Source organism: Triticum aestivum, chromosome 7D, assembly GCF_018294505.1.
Source record: "Triticum aestivum cultivar Chinese Spring chromosome 7D, IWGSC CS RefSeq v2.1, whole genome shotgun sequence".
Classification (NCBI taxonomy): Eukaryota; Viridiplantae; Streptophyta; class Magnoliopsida; order Poales; family Poaceae; genus Triticum; species Triticum aestivum.
In genome coordinates, this window is record NC_057814.1 from 607,928,805 (window position 1) to 607,946,588 (window position 17,784).

General features: G+C 43.5%; 1 pseudogene; it reads left to right on the forward strand.

The window, feature by feature from the left end:
• The first annotated feature begins 1,413 nt into the window (after positions 1-1,413).
• Positions 1,414-5,366, forward strand: LOC123168208 (lysosomal Pro-X carboxypeptidase-like; annotated as a pseudogene).
• The last annotated feature ends 12,418 nt before the right edge of the window (positions 5,367-17,784 follow it).

Sequence of the window (17,784 nt, forward strand, 5' to 3'; positions counted from 1 at the left end):
CTGAGTCCACATGTTATACACATGGGTCATATTTCACAAAAATAAATAAAATAGACATGGGCCATGTTATTAATTTGCAGGGGCATTGCATTAAAAATAAGAACACCCAAACTGGCTATAACTGACATAACATAGCATAACACGGTTTATTCTTGTATACACCACTGTTTATGATCCCAGAAAATAAGACGGATTTTATTAAAAGCTAAAGCTATGTCGATGGAAGCCCCGAAACCTGCTTCTAATTAACTCGACCACTGAAATTTGCAGAATTTCACATATACAATATGCAAGATCAGCAGTTTGTGAACACACATGCAGAAACATCTCTCGCAAAATACATGAAAGCATCATCTCGAGTGAAATCCTGCATCGCGAAGAGGATTGATTTAGATACACCTGACCAGCTCAGCAGATTTATATGCAAAGTCTGAAAAGTCTAGAGATAGTGTCAAATCATCATAAAGAAGCACATGATTTTTTTCACCTGAATATGATCTCGTTTAAAAAAAAGGGTTCATCCGGAGAGAAGGGAAACCAAATGGAAAACCTAAACAGGTCGACCCTATTTATGAGAAAGACATACCAAAAACCACATGAGCAACAAGGCCTTGTCAACCACACGGCACACGACCATAGTCTTAGCCAATACACACTTCCGGATCTGGAGCCGCCGCTCCGACTTGTCCTGCTCGCACACAAGCTGCAACGTCGCGCAACTCGGTCACCACATAGCCCTTTGTTACTCGCTCCGATCCATAATAAGTGTCTTAGTTTTGAACTAAGGTTGAACTAACCTTAATTCGAAATTGTGACACTAATTATGGATGGGAGGGAGTAGTAGTTATCTTCCAACCACACAATTTTACTTTGAGACGTCTTATAATGATATTAGTGGAGCAATGTCATATTATGACAATAAGATTAATACAATAACAATCGGCCCCGCCGCCGTCATCCTAGGGCCCGGCATGGCTTCACCGGCCGTCCCCCCGACGACAGCGACGCGGGGGCGGGCGGGAGGTGATGGCCGGGCCGGCGGCGGCTAGGGTTTTCCCCGAGTCGCCCACTCGGGGGTTGGGCCTCTACCTCTTCATGAAGGTTCTTATATCCCAGGAACTCCGTGTAATGTTGTTGATTGATTAATAAAACCGACATTTCTCTAAAAAAAACTTAGTGTTGTACGACCATCTTGTCTCGTCCGTGTTCTTAAACCCCACAGAACACTTCATGAGGCAGCAGTGGGGAATTTTCCGCAATGGACAAAAGCCTGACGGAGCAATGCCGCGTGGAGGTGGAAGGCCTACGGGTCGTCAACTTCTTTTCTCGGTATTTGATCTTGCTCCCTGCCCCTTTTTTTCATGGAAAAAGGAAATATCAATTTCTCCATTCATTGAACCCTAGTTCGTTCTTCGCTTTGCATCGAATTAAACCACATGCTCCACCGCTTGTGCGGGCCCCCGTCAATTCCTTTGAGTTTCATTCTTGCGAACGTACTCCCCAGGCGGGATACTTAACGCGTTAGCGCAAAGAATGAACCCCACACGACACGAGCACTGACATGAGCAACCTGCAGTGAGAGCTCTAGCGACGGGCAAAAATGGCGGCCTCCTCCTCTTCTTCACAGCGTTCGCGCCCACACCACTGGCAGCAGCAGCGACCTCCTCCAAGCTTCCCAGCCAGCCTCCTCCTTTCCCTGCTTGGCTCGCTCCTCTGCAGCAGCACCGGGCGGCAAGCTCGAGCGGCAGGTACACCACCGCCGCCACGGCCTCCGCGAAGCCGTTCACGGCGCACTACTTCCCGCAGGAGCTGGATCACTTCACCTTCACGCCCAACTCCTCCCGCGTCTTTTCCCAGAAGTACCTCCTCAACGACACCTTCTGGCGGAAACCCACCGCCGGCGCCGGCGGCGTCGGCCCTCTGTTCGTGTACACGGGCAACGAGGGCGACATCGAGTGGTTCGCCACCAACACCGGCTTCATGTTCGACATCGCGCCCGAGTTCGGCGCCCTCCTCGTCTTCATCGAGGTACTCTTTTGGCCACATCCTCTGCCATGGCTGATGTCGTCGGTGACCGCACGCGCCCTGGTCCAAAATTTGGTTGTCCTATTGATTCTCTCGAGACAAGACACCATTTTTGCTGTTGTTTAAGCTTCCATAGTAATCACTTGTTTAAACTTTTTTCTTGTCATGCTAATTAGCATCCATAGTAATTACACTTTATTTTCCTTTTCCTTCTCACAATGAAAAAATACGCAAGCTTTATGTATTCGTGAAAAAAGAGAAAATACTAATTAGTACTAACTGTAATCACTTGTTCAACTAGTATAATAGTACTAACTTGTTTGAAATTTGTGTGCAGCATCGGTACTACGGGGAGTCGAAGCCGTTCGGAAACGACTCGTACACGTCGGCAGACACGGTGGGCTACCTGACGTCCACGCAGGCGCTCGCCGACTTCGCCATCCTCATCACCAGCCTCAAGCAGAACCTCTCTGCCGTCGACGCCCCCGTCGTTGTCTTTGGCGGCTGCTACGGCGGCAGTATGTCCATCACCGACGCGTCTCCCCATATCGCCAATTAAATCCATGTGTGCGACAATCTTTTTTGAGAGAAAATTAGGATGAGCTAATCTACAATAATAATGTAGTCAGTATGGATGCATCTTCCAAAAATAAAGTACAGTAAATGATTTTATGCCTGTTGTTTCTAGTGCTGGCTTCATGGTTCAGGCTCAAGTATCCCCATGTCGCCATGGGAGCACTGGCATCCTCTGCTCCGATACTGCAGTTCGACGACATCACCCCGTGGTCTAGCTTCAACGACGCCATCTCGCAGGACTTCAAGGTAATAATGGGAATTAATCAATACTACTGCATAACATCAAAGTATCACCGGTCAAATTATTGGTCATGACAACGCATGGCAGATCAGCATGCTCTGCTCTGGATACTGAATTTCACTTGTGGTCACGGTGTTGGCCCTGAATTACTATTAGTACTGAATTTCATTTGCTGTCGTGTTATCAGTACCTAGCGGCACCTTAGTGGTTTTCAGTTATGAATTATGAATTGGTGATGGTGTTTTTCTTCAAAAGCATGAGCGTAACAGATGTTTTTTTTCTCCGAAAAGGAGGATTACCCCCGGCCTCTGCATCGAGCGATGCACACTGCCATTGATGTGTTTGATTAGAATCTTTCAAGAAATAATACATGGAATTTAAGTGCGTGACTGAAATGGCTAATGATGTGGATGTCTAGGTGAGGACTTACCTTAATGAGTTCAACACGGCTAATGATTCAGTTTTTGATTAGTTTGATTGCGACGTGCAACCTCGCCAAAACGCTATCAATAGGCGGTTATGAATAAGGTCCTCACTTGTCCAAAGATATGCAAATTGATGTATATTTTGTTCATCATTGATGCCTGATGACACAGCTTTTACTAATACGGTAGAGACAAGATATAAAAAAGGAAGGGAATGACGAGTCACTTGCTAGTGACATCTTTGTCTGATTGATGCTTGATTAGTAGCTGTACCAAGTCATGTTTCCAAAAAAAAAAAGTGTTTAATCAGCTGATCAATTATAAGTTTGTAACATCCAACTAATTTTGCAGTCTGAGAGCCTGAATTGCTTCAGTGTCATCAAGGCGGTCTGGGATCTGCTAGAGGACAAGGGATCCAATGACACAGGGCTCTTGGAGCTCAGCAAAACCTTTAGGGCCTGCAAGTAAGCTTTGCCCAGCACAATTACAGAATTACTCAATCTTATCATGCAGGGAGAAAATGATTTTTTTTCTTTACTCATAACTGTAGAGGACGCCGTCTCCATGGTATAAAATTTACTAGTGTAGGGCGAAAAACAAAAGATTATGACTGCAAGTATTCTTTTCTTTGTGTGAAGTGCAAGTAAATCAAACAAATAGTAAAACCTTGTAGCCAAGAAATACGCGAGAAAATAACTTGCAGCCCCAAAGATGCACATTAAATGCAATTGGTAGATTGATGGACATGCAAAACTCATCTTGTCAACGAAGCATATCATACTTTGATCAAATCGACAGTGATGACTCGGGTTCGTGACATTGCTCTATCTCTTGTATTTTAGGACGGTGCATTCCGTTTATCCGCTGGCATTATGGCTAAGGGCAGCATTCACCACCACAGCCATGGTGGACTATCCAACTCCAGCCAATTTCATGATGAATCTGCCTGCTTACCCTGTGAAGGAGGTTAGGCACTTGTAACCTAATTTACAACCCTTACTCTCGCCTGCATTACTACATCAAATGTATCATGAATGAGGAGAGAAACATGAGTTTCTACCAAAACTGAGTCTGAGGACCTGTTTTTATTCTTTTCTGCTGAGCATGTAATTATCCTGACATTTCTGCAGATGTGCAAGATCATTGATTCTTTTCCCGCGGAAGCAGACGTCATCGGCAAAGCTTTCGCTGCGGCGAGCCTATACTACAATTACACAGGCGACCAGAAATGCTTCGAGGTGGAGGGTGGCGATGACCCTCATGGCCTCCATGGCTGGGGCTGGCAGGTACAAGCCTGACTCACATACATGTGAATGTGGTGTAGTGATAACAAATGAAGCCTGAGAAGATCATATATGTGTTTTCTGAAACAAACTCTTTTGCAGGCCTGCACAGAGATGGTCATGCCGATGACGGTGTCGAACGAGAGCATGTTCCCACCGTCCAGCTTCAGTGACGAGAAGAGGTCGGAGGGCTGCCACCTGGTCTACGGAGTTCGTCCAAGGATGCACTGGATCACTACTGAATATGGTGGCCATGTAAGTGTTTGTTTCAGATTCTCAGTGTTTACATATCAGTAGCAGCATCTCTTTAGATGGCATGTGCTCATCTGGTACTGCATTGTACAACCCACTGCAGAAAATTGACAAGGTTCTCAAGAGGTTTGGGAGTAACATCATCTTCTCCAACGGGATGCGAGACCCATGGAGTAGATTTCACCATATGAATCATGCATGATGATAATTTCGACCATTCAGGTAACAATTTTACCACAGTAAAAAAATACTAATAGTATTCCTGTCAAACTGCTATCATCAGGGTGCTCAAGAACATATCATCCAGCATCATTGCTCTTGTCACAGAGAAAGGTAAACATGATTGCAGCAAATATGCAACGTCAAAAGGATTCTGAAACTTACTTAAACATGACTACTTCTTTTGTGGTGGTGATGTTCAGGGGCCCATCATTTGGACCTCAGATCAGCAACCAAGGATGATCCAGACTGGCTTGTAGAACAAAGGAGACAGGAAGTTGGGATCATACATGGATGGATAGATCAGTATAACAAGGACATTGCGCAGATGTAGCAGTAAGAAGGCGCCATTGATTTTCACAGTCAAGGAAAATTAATGTAGCTACATGGAAAATGTAAGGACTTTGCTATGTTCTACAGGGCGATAAGTACAAAAACTGAAGATAGTGCATTAGTGCAACTTCAAATTAAACAAGACACCAGAAATTTTTGAACTTAAGCAGTCATAAACGGATCATGAATGCAGAGGTTCTCTTTTTCTACTTCTAGAACTGTTGGCGCTGAACATTGAATTTATGACCCCAGAAACTTCTTATCGATGAAACAAAAGTTCACTGAAACATATCAACATGGATCTTGGTCAAAAGATCTCGGGGCGAGGATTCCAACGATGAAAACGGTTCAGAATTTGGATGCACGATTTAAAAAATAAAATGTTTTGAATAAACGAATCTAAAAAAACTCCCATATTACGACAAATGACGCATCTGCACTGCGTCGCTTTGTTGCAATTAGAAGGTGGGAGTGATCTTTACAAAGAGTACTTCTTAATTAGTGATTTTGCTCTTTTACTTCTTTTTAATATCTTTCACGCTTGGGCTGAGCCCACCTGCTGGCCGAATGTACACATAAATGGGCACATGCCATGCAAAGCCCTGGGAGGTGTCCTTTCCCGCCCAGGCCTTGATCCGAAACCCTATTCAACGCCTTATACGCCGGTTATAAGTGATTACGTAATCCGGCGAACCCCGCCATCACCCTTGGGCTTGGCCCATGTAACTCTTTTTTTTTCCAGGTTGGCAACGTTTGTCTCGCGTGTAGTTCCTGTTCGACCAGTCTAGATAGTTTTTTTTCTCAACGGGGTTTCCTGGTTTTTTCAAGGATGGGCTTTGTAAGGGTTTTCTTATTTCTTTTCCTTTGTCATTTTTAATTCTTTTTCAAAATTCATGATTTTTTTTAAAATCGTGAACATTTCTTAAATTTGCGGACTTTTTTTTCAAATTCATAAAAATGAAAATTTTGAGCTTTCCCAATTTTGTTCATCATTTTTTCCCTTTCTATTTTTTTCAAATGCGTGAACTTTTTTCAATTTCAAGAACTTTTCTACAACTCCAGAACTCTTTTCAATTTTCCTGAACAAATTTTGCAAACTGTTTTTCAATTTTTTGTGAACATTTTTCAAATGCATAAACATTTATCAAATTAGGAACTTTTCAAAACCTGGGATTCTTTTTGAAATCCGTTAATTTTATTTGAATCCATTTACATCTTTCAAATGCATGACCATTTCCAAGTCCGCGAACTTTTTTCCACTTTTGCAAAAAAAAAGTAAAATCAAAATTCATGATTTTTTCAAATCCATGAACTTTTTACATTTTTTTTTAAAAATCTTGCTTTTTCATATATGTGAACTCTATTGAAATTTAAGAACTATTTTGAAACCCATGATTTTTTTAAAATTAGTTTTTTAATTAAATAAATTAAAAGTCACCGGTCAAACGTTTCGCCTGCACCCAATCAACCACCTTGCAATCGATGAAAGGTCCACTTGTCAACCCACCAGGCATAACTAACTGGGGCAGCCCAATAGGTGCGCGCGGGCGCCAGTTGGCCTCTTAAGAAGCATTTTTGTCCTGGCATCTAACATCTGACATGACACATTGTTGTAGTAGAGTGGATGAAAGTGTCACGAAAGACGTAAAACATAGACACAATGTCAAACAGAAAGGAGAACATTTTTAGGTCCAAGTAGAGAAAGGTAGTTTTACACTTTATTTTTAAAACACGTCCCATTTATTAATTGTTTAGAAAAGTATTACAACCACTTCTTACAGCATATGCCAGGCAGGGCGGACAACTATTAAGAAGAATACCATCAGACCTATTATCAAAATGAAACTGGCTTGGCAATTTTACCTTAGACATATTAAAGCTATTGAAAAACTAAATGGTGCTATGAGCTTCCTTCTTCATATCAATAAGAGGGGACCTGTCAAGATTTTCATTTGCACGGAAAGAGGCCATAAAAGCACAATCAATTTCCAAAATACTTGGCATGTGAAGCGTATACCGATGTAAAGACCGGTGAGGCATGCCCAAAGCTTAGCTTCATCCACAATGGTGCACAACCCAATAAAATTCCACGAAGATATGACAACATCGCCAGAAGCTCGTTTCAGTTAGTGTCAAGTAGGCAATTCTCTCTACAAAGTCCCGGAAAAAAATCTCTTTACAATGTAAGCCCATGGGTGGTAGAAGATTTATGTACGGTAGCATTGTGGACAACCATGTGTTTTCTTGCAATGGATGATCTTTGGTTAGAACTCTATTACTTGCTTAAGCATTGAATCCAATACAACTTCTGGACTGTTTTTTTTTGAATGGGGAGAACCCCACCTGTATACTGATCTCAATTAAAAAAACATTGAACCAGTTTATGTGAAAAACTTGATAAAACACCATGATTGGATTTATGTGAGAAGCTGGATCAAAAATCTTGACAACTTATGGGGCAATATGTTTTGCCAAAGCAAGAACACAACTTCAGGACGTCCGGGAATTTGCTTCGCTGCCCTTTGTTTAATATTTTGTTTGCCTTTTGCTAGTTATCTAGCCGCACTATTCTGTAAACTTGTAAACCTTGATACCCGTAAGGGCCTTATTCTAAGGCCGTGCAATAGCCTCTTATATATCCTTAAAAAGTACTATTGGCAGTCTAAGGGTTGACTCTTGCAACGAACACAATATGGTCTGTGGTGGACTGGTGGTCCCTATCTTTATCCTTGGCGTGTGTTCTTCATAGTTTTATGAGTAGATAAGGTGCATCAATAAATGGAAGCAAAGAAGTTGTCACTCAAGTCAGAGCAAGTGTAATAAGGTACAGTCAGCAGGCTATAGATTAATAGCCGGCTACAACATGGACTCCAAGAAACATTATGAAAGTGTAAGATGGGCCATGCATTAATAAACTAGTACTACTTAGCAACTAACTACTATATATGATAACTACTATTAGGTTGACTATATGTGATATGGCAACTACATATAGCCGGTTGTTGGCTATACTATTCCCTCCGTGTAGGTGCATAAGGCTGGTTGTAATGGGAAGTATCATATACTAGTATCATGCATATGATACTAGCGTATGATACTACCTCCTTAATGCATAGTATCATATATTAGTATCATGTAGTACTTTATTTATTGTCATGCATGACACATAGCAGCATATCATTTATTATGATACGGTATCATGATATGATACTCAACTCTCTCTTTCTTCATTTAATTCTATGACACCTCATCAAAATTGCCTAGTTGGCATGCATGATACAAGCTATGATACTCCCATTACGACCAGCCTAAGTCATCTTAGGTTGTGCACCATGACTAAGGAGGAGGGAAAAACGAGATGACTTAATGTTTATTTGCTAATTAATAGCACTGCATGCAATGAACTGACCACTGCATGTCGTGTTTGGTAGTCTCAAGTCATTAAAAGCATGTACGCCCCACATCTCTTATTGGTTGATTCCTTTATTTATGTCAAGAAACAAGAAACGAGATGAGAGTTAATGAACCATGCCTAAGTGTTTTGAAATTATTTGGTTTTCATAAGGTGACTTGTACACCTAGACGGAGGGAGTATTAACCATGCTCTCACTTGGACCACAATCACAATCCTTATGCCATGTGGCTCTGTGGTGCATTGTGCGTGCTGCAGGTGCAACCCAACATGTTTGTTCCTATCCTATTGTTGGCGCTACTACTGTTGCACATCATCAATCGGGATGGGCAGGCTCGTGGCAGTGGCACCACTACGATTGTGGTTGTTCGCGGTCTCTGGCCTCCGGGTATGCAGGTGTCCATGTGCATGTACCTCACTGGATTCCTATTATTTCTCGTATCTTGCAAAGTTGCAAGTGGATCAAACCTGCAGGGTCACACGCTTAAGGGATTACGACCAGTTGAGTTCTATAGGAGCTAGGAATATGAGAGAATATTATCAGACAAGTTTCGGAAATAAAAAAATAGTTTCGAGAGAAGCCAGAAGCGTTTTGGGGTTACCGGAAGGGTGTCAGGGAATACAGGGTAATAGCATATAGGTGGAATTTGTACCCAGAGACCTCATATAAATATAGGTGTAATTTGATATCGTATCACAACCTATGTTCACAGCCTAAAAAAGCGGGACCTGAATGGAAGAACTCAACAGAACTATCAACTGCTTACTGGTGAGCTTCTCCAGTCCGGTTTGCTTTTTTCAATGGCCGGGGTGATAATTGCTTACTACTTTGTGCATTTGGCATCAAAGTAGCTACTTGCTGGGCAATGGAGGGCATCGATGCGAAACGAAGGGAAAGTGAATTTGGCACCGAGCATACATAGTGGAGGGCCTTATAATACTTAGGATTTATTTTTCTACCTTGGTCGTTTGATTCGTTACATGTAGTACATTTTTCTAGAACGGAGGCGCTTTCCCGGCTTTAGTGAACTGAAACCCTTAAAACGTTTACAACAACTTAGTGATAAAATAAGCAGAAAGATTCGATACAGACCCTATAGGGCCAACGACTCAAGAGCCAAAAACAAACGACAAACTAGAAATCCATGACGAATCGTCGATCAGCAAGCATGATGAATCACCCTGTTGGCCGCCGATCTCTCTGATTTGTAGTATATTCCATAGAAAATCTAGCATCTTCTAACAAAAATATTCCTTCAGCACAAATCTGAAATGTTACAAAATATTTTGTTAATGTGCATTATGGTCATTTGTACAACTGTGATTTATGTGAGCTGGCATTTATCTTGTCCAGTCGTGAATCTTTGTTCAACAGTCTATGCTTTTTCTTTAGGGAAAACAGTCTATGGCTTGTCTTTTGAAGAAGCTTTTGTCATTCCGACCGGCGGTGGGCCTGCTCTATGGCTTTGATGAGCCTTTGACAGGCCGAATGATGGGCTCCCCTGGTAGCCCCATCAACCTGCATCGAGTGCAGATTCCACCTCTGCTGGATTCTGCTGGGGAAATGTAGATTCTTTTTCCCATTTTAACGTAGGAGCTGACTCATTGCTCGCCCGTGTAGTCTTGCCTAGGCTGGTTCAGTGCGGGTGTGCTCGTTCGTTGGGGACATGATGAGGTGCGAGTAGATTGCATGCATGGGGTGATGGGGATATACTGTTGCAAGTGTGCAACTTGGATCTTGGGATGAAATCATTTGCTGAAAGTCGAAAAAAGTGATGGAGAATTATGAAAGCTCATCATATCTCATGACTGCTCCTTGTGTATTGGTACCGGCGTAGATCGCGAGTAGAAAAATGTGAAGGACTATTATGGAAGCTCAGTCATAGCTCATACTCCGGTGCTCAGGCTCATCTACACTCGGTACGTTAAAAAAATACAAACAAATCTGAATTTTTTAGGCATCCAAGTTGCTCATGTACACATGGTGAGCGCACAATTTCAGATTGTTTAGACATCTGAGGAGCTCGTGGCAAAAAAAAAACCCGGTTCTATTGTTCTTTTTCAAAGTTTCTCGGACACCTAAAATTTGTTTTTTGGCACGAGCTCCTTAGATGTCGAAACACCACGAAATTTTTTGGCACGAGCTCCTTAGATGTCGAAACACCTCGAAACATCTTGGATGCCTAAAAATTTCATATATTTTTACTATCCTTTTGAATTTACTGTTCATGCATGGGTGTAGATGAGCATGCACTAGTAGAAAAAGGGTCAAATGTCAATCACATTAGTGCCGGTTTGATTTTGAGCCGACACTAATGTGTGCATTAGTGCCGGTTCCAACGGCTAGCCGGCCGCTCTCATTAGTACCGGTTCGGGGCTAACCTTTAGCACCGGTTCGTGCCACGGACCGGTACTAAAGTGAGTGGTGGCAGGATGTTGTCAGTCCGGGGCCCCTCCAGCACCTTTAGTACCGGTTCGTGGCACGAACCGGTGCTAAAGGTCGTCCTACATAAACCCTTCGTCCACCCGAGCTCGCTCTGTTCTTCCCCTTTCCCCTCTCCTCTCTGTTCTTCCCCTCTTCCTCTCGAGCTCATCACACATTTTGCCCAAAATTTGTCAAGATTTGAAGGCCCCCATCCATTCAAATGATCACAAAGGTTAGCAACTTTGTCCTTTCATCTCTCATTGCTAGATTAGCTCTTGCAATGCTTTTGTATAGTGATTAATTTATGAGTTTAGTAATTTGGGAGGAAATATATGTGCTAGTATTTGATTTATATGCAATTTGAGGTCAAAAATAACACTTAGTTTGCATATGTAGGTGTGGTTTACTTAGTGCCTTCTAAATCTCCGTCGTAACCACAGTCGATCGCCCGCACCGTTCCGTCGCCGGCACCACCTTGTGGTGAGCCTCTTGTTCATGAATGTTTTACATTACCAAATTGATGTTTGTGTGATTTGGATATATAGTTACTCGTATAATTATCTTAATCGTATGTTGTTTATTATACATAGTGCCATGGTTTTGATATCCGTCCCCGTCGGCCCTCGTCCTTGTTATGATTCGGATGTGGTATATTCTCTTTTAAAACTAGTTGTTGCATTTCGTGTTTATGACAAATTATGCCCATCAAATTGACATAGATATTTTTGTCTAGGAGGTTTGTGAACCGGAAATTCCAACCGACCCTATTGTTGAGAGGTTAAATTTAGTTGAAAGAGAAAACGAGTATTTGAAAGAAAAATTGAAAAGAATTGAGGGGGAGAAGATGGAATTGGAGTTGCATGTTGCCGATGTCGTCGATGATCACAAGACCAAGATGGAGAAAATGCGTTTGAAGATTAGAAAGATTAGAAAATATGCCATTGATAGTGAGGCTTGGTATCATTATGCTGTTGGACAATTGTTAACTTAGTTGCGATCTTGATCGCATTTGTTATTGCATTTAAATGCTTTAGTTAGAGAGTTATTTGTTTGTTGCATTTAAGTCTTGTATGAACTTTATGTATGAACTTGTATTAATTTGGTCTTTTCGGTGTTGTGTAATGAAGATGAGCCGACAATGGATGTACGATGACCGATGCTCTCCCGAGTTCATTAATGGCGTGCAAACTTTTCTGCTTGCGGCTGAGGCAAACAAGCGGGCGGATGGTTTTATGCCTTGTCCATGTTTAGTATGTAAGAATGATCACAATTACTCTACGTCAAGAACCATTCACGTCCACCTGTTTAAGTCCGGTTTCATGCCCCACAATAATGTTTGGACCAAGCACGGAGAAAGAGGGGTTATGATGGAAGACAATGAAGAAGAAGAGGACGACGACAGCTATCCTGGCCATGGGTTCCCTGAATACGATGATACAACAATGGGGGAAGAAGCTAAGCCGGCAATGCGGGAAGAAGCTGAAGAAGAGGCATCAGATGAGCCCGTTGATGATCTAGGTCGGGCCATTGCCGATGCAAAGAGAAACTGCGCAAGTGATTTGGAGAAGAAGAACTTGCAGCGCATGTTAGAGGATCACAAGAAATTGTTGCACCCGAATTGCGAAGCTGACAAGAAAAAGTTGGGCACCACACTGGAATTGCTGCAATGGAAGGCAGAGAATGGTGTATCTGACAAGGGATTTGGAAAGTTGCTGGTAATGATAAATAATATGCTTCCAAAGGACAACAAATTGCCCGAGAGTACGTACGAAGAAAAGAAGGTTGTCTGCCCTCTAGGGTTAGAGGTGCAGAAGATACATGCATGCCCTAATGCCTGCATCCTCTACCGCGGTGAGTATGAGGATTTGAACGCTTGCCCGGTATGCGGTGCATTGCGCTATAAGATCAGGCGCGATGACCCTGGTGATGTCAAGGGCGAGCGCCCCAGGAAGAAGATTCCTGCCAAGGTGATGTGGTATGCTCCTATAATACCACGGTTGAAACGTTTGTTCCAAAACAAAGAGCATGACAAGGCGATGCGATGGCACAGAGAAGACCGTAAGAAAGACGGAAAGTTGAGAGTACCCGCTGACGGGTCACAGTGGAGAAAAATTGAGAGAAAGTACGGGAAGGAGTTTGCAGATGACGCAAGGAACGTATGGTTTGATCTAAGCGCAGATGGCATCAATCCTTTTGGGGAGCAGAGCAGCAACCATAGCACCTGGCCTATGACTCTATGTTTGTATAACCTTCCTCCTTGGTTGTGCATGAAGCGGAAGTTCATTATGATGCCAGTGCTCATCCAAGGCCCTAAGCAACCCGGCAACGACATTGATGTGTACCTAAGGCCATTAGTTGAAGAACTCTTACAGATGTGGAATGGAACAGGTGTACGTGCGTGGGATGAGCACATGGGGGAAGAATTTGACCTAAAGGCCTTGCTGTTCGTGACCATCAATGATTGGCCTGATCTCAGTAACCTTTCAGGACAGACAAATAAGGGATACCGCGCATGCACACACTGTTTGGATGATACCGACAGTATATATTTGGACAATTGTAGGAAGAATGTGTACCTGGGACATCGTCGATTTCTTCCGAGTAGACATCCCGTAAGAAAGAAAGGCAAGCATTTCAAAGGTGAGGCGGATCACCGGACGAAGCCTCGCCACCGTACTGGTGCCGATGTACATGATATGGTCAAGGATTTGAAGGTAGCCTTTGGAAAGGGTCCTGGCAGACAACCTGTTCCGAATGATGCTAACGGACGCGCACCCATGTGGAAGAAGAAATCTATATTTTGGGACCTGCCCTATTGGAAAGACCTAGAGGTCCACTCCGCAATCGACGTGATGCACGTGACGAAGAATCTTTGCGTGACCCTGCTTGGCTTCTTGGGCGTGTATGGGAAGACAAAAGATACACCTGAGGCACGGGAGGACCAGCAACGTATGCATGGAGAAGACGGCATACATCAGGGTCATGCCAGCTACGCTCTTACCAAAGAAGAGAAGGAAATCTTCTTTGAATGCCTGCTCAGTATTAAGGTACCGTCTGGCTTCTCGTCGAATATAAAGGGAATAATAAACATGGCAGAGAAAAAGTTCCAGAACCTAAAGTCTCATGACTGCCACGTGATTATGATGCATCTGCTTCCGGTTGCATTGAGGGGGCTTCTACCGGATAACATTCGATTAGCCATTGTGAAGCTATGTGCATTCCTCAATGCAATCTCTCAGAAGGCAATCGATCCAGAAATCATACCAAGGTTAGAGAATGATTTGGTGCAATGTCTTGTCAGTTTCGAGTTGGTGTTCCCACCATCCTTCTTCAACATCATGACGCACGTCCTAGTTCACCTATGCGAAGAGATTAACGTTTTGGGTCCTGTATTTCTACACAATATGTTCCCCTTTGAGAGGTTCATGGGAGTCTTAAAGAAATATGTTCATAACCGTGCTAGGCCAGAAGGAAGCATCTCCAAGGGCCATGAAAATGAGGAGGTCATTGAGTTTTGTATTGACTTTATTCCTGACCTTAAGCTGATTGGTGTTCCTGAATCGCGGCATAAGGGCAGACTGGATGGAAAAGGCACGCTAGGAGGGAATCAAAAAATATGTATGGACGGACATTCTCTCACTGAAGCACACTACACAGTTCTACAGAATTCCGCCTTGGTGGCTCAGTATATGGACGAACACAAGAATTTTCTACGCTCCAAACACCCGGAGCGGTCTGATGACTGGATTACACGTGAACAAACCAGGAGTTTCGCTGGGTGGTTGCAGACACGTACCATGCATGACGCCTCTATTGAAGATGACCTGTACTCGCTGTCCCAGTTACCATCTTCGAATATAATGACTTTCAAAGGGTACGAGATAAATGGTAATACATTTTACACGATCGCCCAAGATAAGAAGAGCACCAACCAAAACAGTGGTGTCCGCTTTGATGCAACAACCAATACGGGAAAGGAAACATATTATGGTTACATAGAGGAGATATGGGAACTTGACTATGGACGTGGTTTGAAGGTCCCTTTGTTTCGGTGCAAATCACTACAGGAAACAGCTACTTTGCCGTCTGCCACGGCGGACGGCAAAGGCTCGAAAGGCGGACGGCAAAGACCTTTGCCGTCAGCCGCGGACGGCAAAAGGCTCCGGCAAAGAAGGCTACGGTAAACAGCTGCTTTGCCGTCTGCTTCCTGGCGGCGGACGGCAAAGGCTCTTTGCCGTCTGCGGCGGACGGCAAAGAGGGCGGACGGCAATAATTGCACTGTCAGTCCGTTAAGTGGCTAACGGCAGACCTTTGCCGTCCGCCGCAGACGGCAAAATTTCTCTGGTCTTTGCCGTCCGCCTTATGATGTCATCTACACGTCACTAGATGGCAGGTTCTTTGCTGTCTGCCACTGATGGCAAAGTGCAGGTTCTTTGCCGTTTGCCACGGACGGCAAAGTCTTTGCCGTCTGCCACTGTAGGCAAACTGACCAAATGGGTCAGCTCCCAGGAAGCACAGTTGGCTGCCACGTGGCTTCTTTGCCGTCCGCGGCAGACGGCAAAGAACTCTTTGCCGTCGGTGGCAGACGGCAAAGAGCCTGCATATTGTCTGTTTTTTCTGTTTTTTATTAAATCCCACAATTTGCACAGAAAATATATAAGTTTCATATCACATATCCAGCACATATCCAGCACATATCCAGCACATAAGTTTCATATCACATATCACATCAGTTTCATCCATACACATTGTTCATACATAAGCAAGTTCCATCCATACACATTGTTCCATCCATATATATATTACAATGCAATGTTTCATGAAGATAGCAAGTTCCATCATAGCAAGCTAGATACAATGCAAAGTTTCATCAAAGGAAAAGCAAGCACTCCATCATAGCAAGCTAGCTTCCATGAAGTGAATGAAATCTGCAAAATGGTAAATAAGAAAGTTAGAAATAGGTGACTAGAACAAGAAGAAGACTAGAACAAGAAGTATATGTCATTTATGAGCTAACTTAGGTGAAATGGATCATATATGAGCTAACTAAGTTGAAATGGGTTGTTTATGAGCTAACTTAGTTGAAATGGATCATTTATGAGCTAACTTAGTTGAAATGGGTCGTTTATGAGCTAACTAAGGTGAAGGGCATCGTTTTTGAGCTAAGTAAGGTGAAATGGGTCATTTTGGAGCTAACCTAGGTGAAATGGGTCATTTTGGAGCTAACCTAGGTGAAATGGGCCATTTTAAAGCTAACGTAGGTAAAATGGATCATTTAGGAGCTAATGTAGGTAAAATGGGTCATTTTTGAGCTAACTTGGATGAACTGCATCATTTATAAGCTAACCTAGGTAAAATGGGTCATTTTGGAGGAAAATAAGCTAACTCTAGGTCATTATGGTAAGCATATTGGAGGAAATAAAGCTAAGTCTAGGTCTTTATGCATTTGTTAAGCAAAACACTAGAGAAACTTACCGTGATCAGGGAGGTGTAGGAGCGGGGTGGCTAGTGCCGCTACCTGGAGAAGGATTGTGCAATGCGTTTCTGGAGTTAAGCTGCACCAAAGATCATTTCCAATGTCTCGTTAGTATTACGACACTCAAATGTTAAGACTACCAAGTAATGTCCATTCAAACTAAACTCACCGTGCTCCCAGGAGCAATCACTGGCATCGGCGGAGCGGGCTGACCGGACTTCTCGCACACAGACTGCACATTTGGTTTTCAGAACAGAGTCATACTAGTTAGTAATGAGACTCAAATGTTAAGACTAGCAAGTAATCTGCAGAAGAAACTTACCACAAGGAGCTCGTACATGGCCCTTGACTGCATGTCATTCCGTGCCCTCTCCTCCTCCATCATCTTTCTCGTCCTCTCCTCCATCTCCCGCTGCCTCTCCGCCGCCTCCGCCAGAAGTTTCTCCGTTCTATCTCTCTCAGTCTGTATAGCAGCCTGCAACACCACTCACATGACCATTTGTAATCATTGATGGAAGCGCACACAATGTAATGGAGAAAGATAACTGAGTACGTATCACTAACCTTGATGGCGAGTTGCACTGGCCATTCACGAGGCCTTATCTCAGGAGCGGAGCTCGACTGGCGCGCCTTGATCTCCGGGAGAGTGCTAGGACAACGGATAAGTCCATCTCCAATGGCTATGGAGCCATGGGACCTCCCGCCACCAGATATCATCACCAGCTCTGGATCAATGGGACCCTGGCTCGGGTTAAAGTCCTCCCCTTTCCTCGCCTTCCCCTCATCTCTATATCTCACGAGCTTGTTGTGGGAGGAGATGTTGGTGAAGTTGTTTGCATCATCGAGGTCAGACTGAGAGAAAGCCTTGACTTTCTTGAAAGAGCCAGTGTGGGCCATGGCATATAGGTCGTACACCTCTGGCACCTTATCCGCCTTATTGTAGCGTGCCTGAAAGAGAGAAACAATGAAAATTAGTAATTAAAGGGCTCAAGCTAGCATGATGAATGAATTGCATGAATCATGAAGCAAACCACATACCCAGTTGCGCCCGAACTGATATAAGTTGGAGCTGCCTTGATGGTGTGGCACACCTTCCATTTGGGCACGTTTGTCCTTG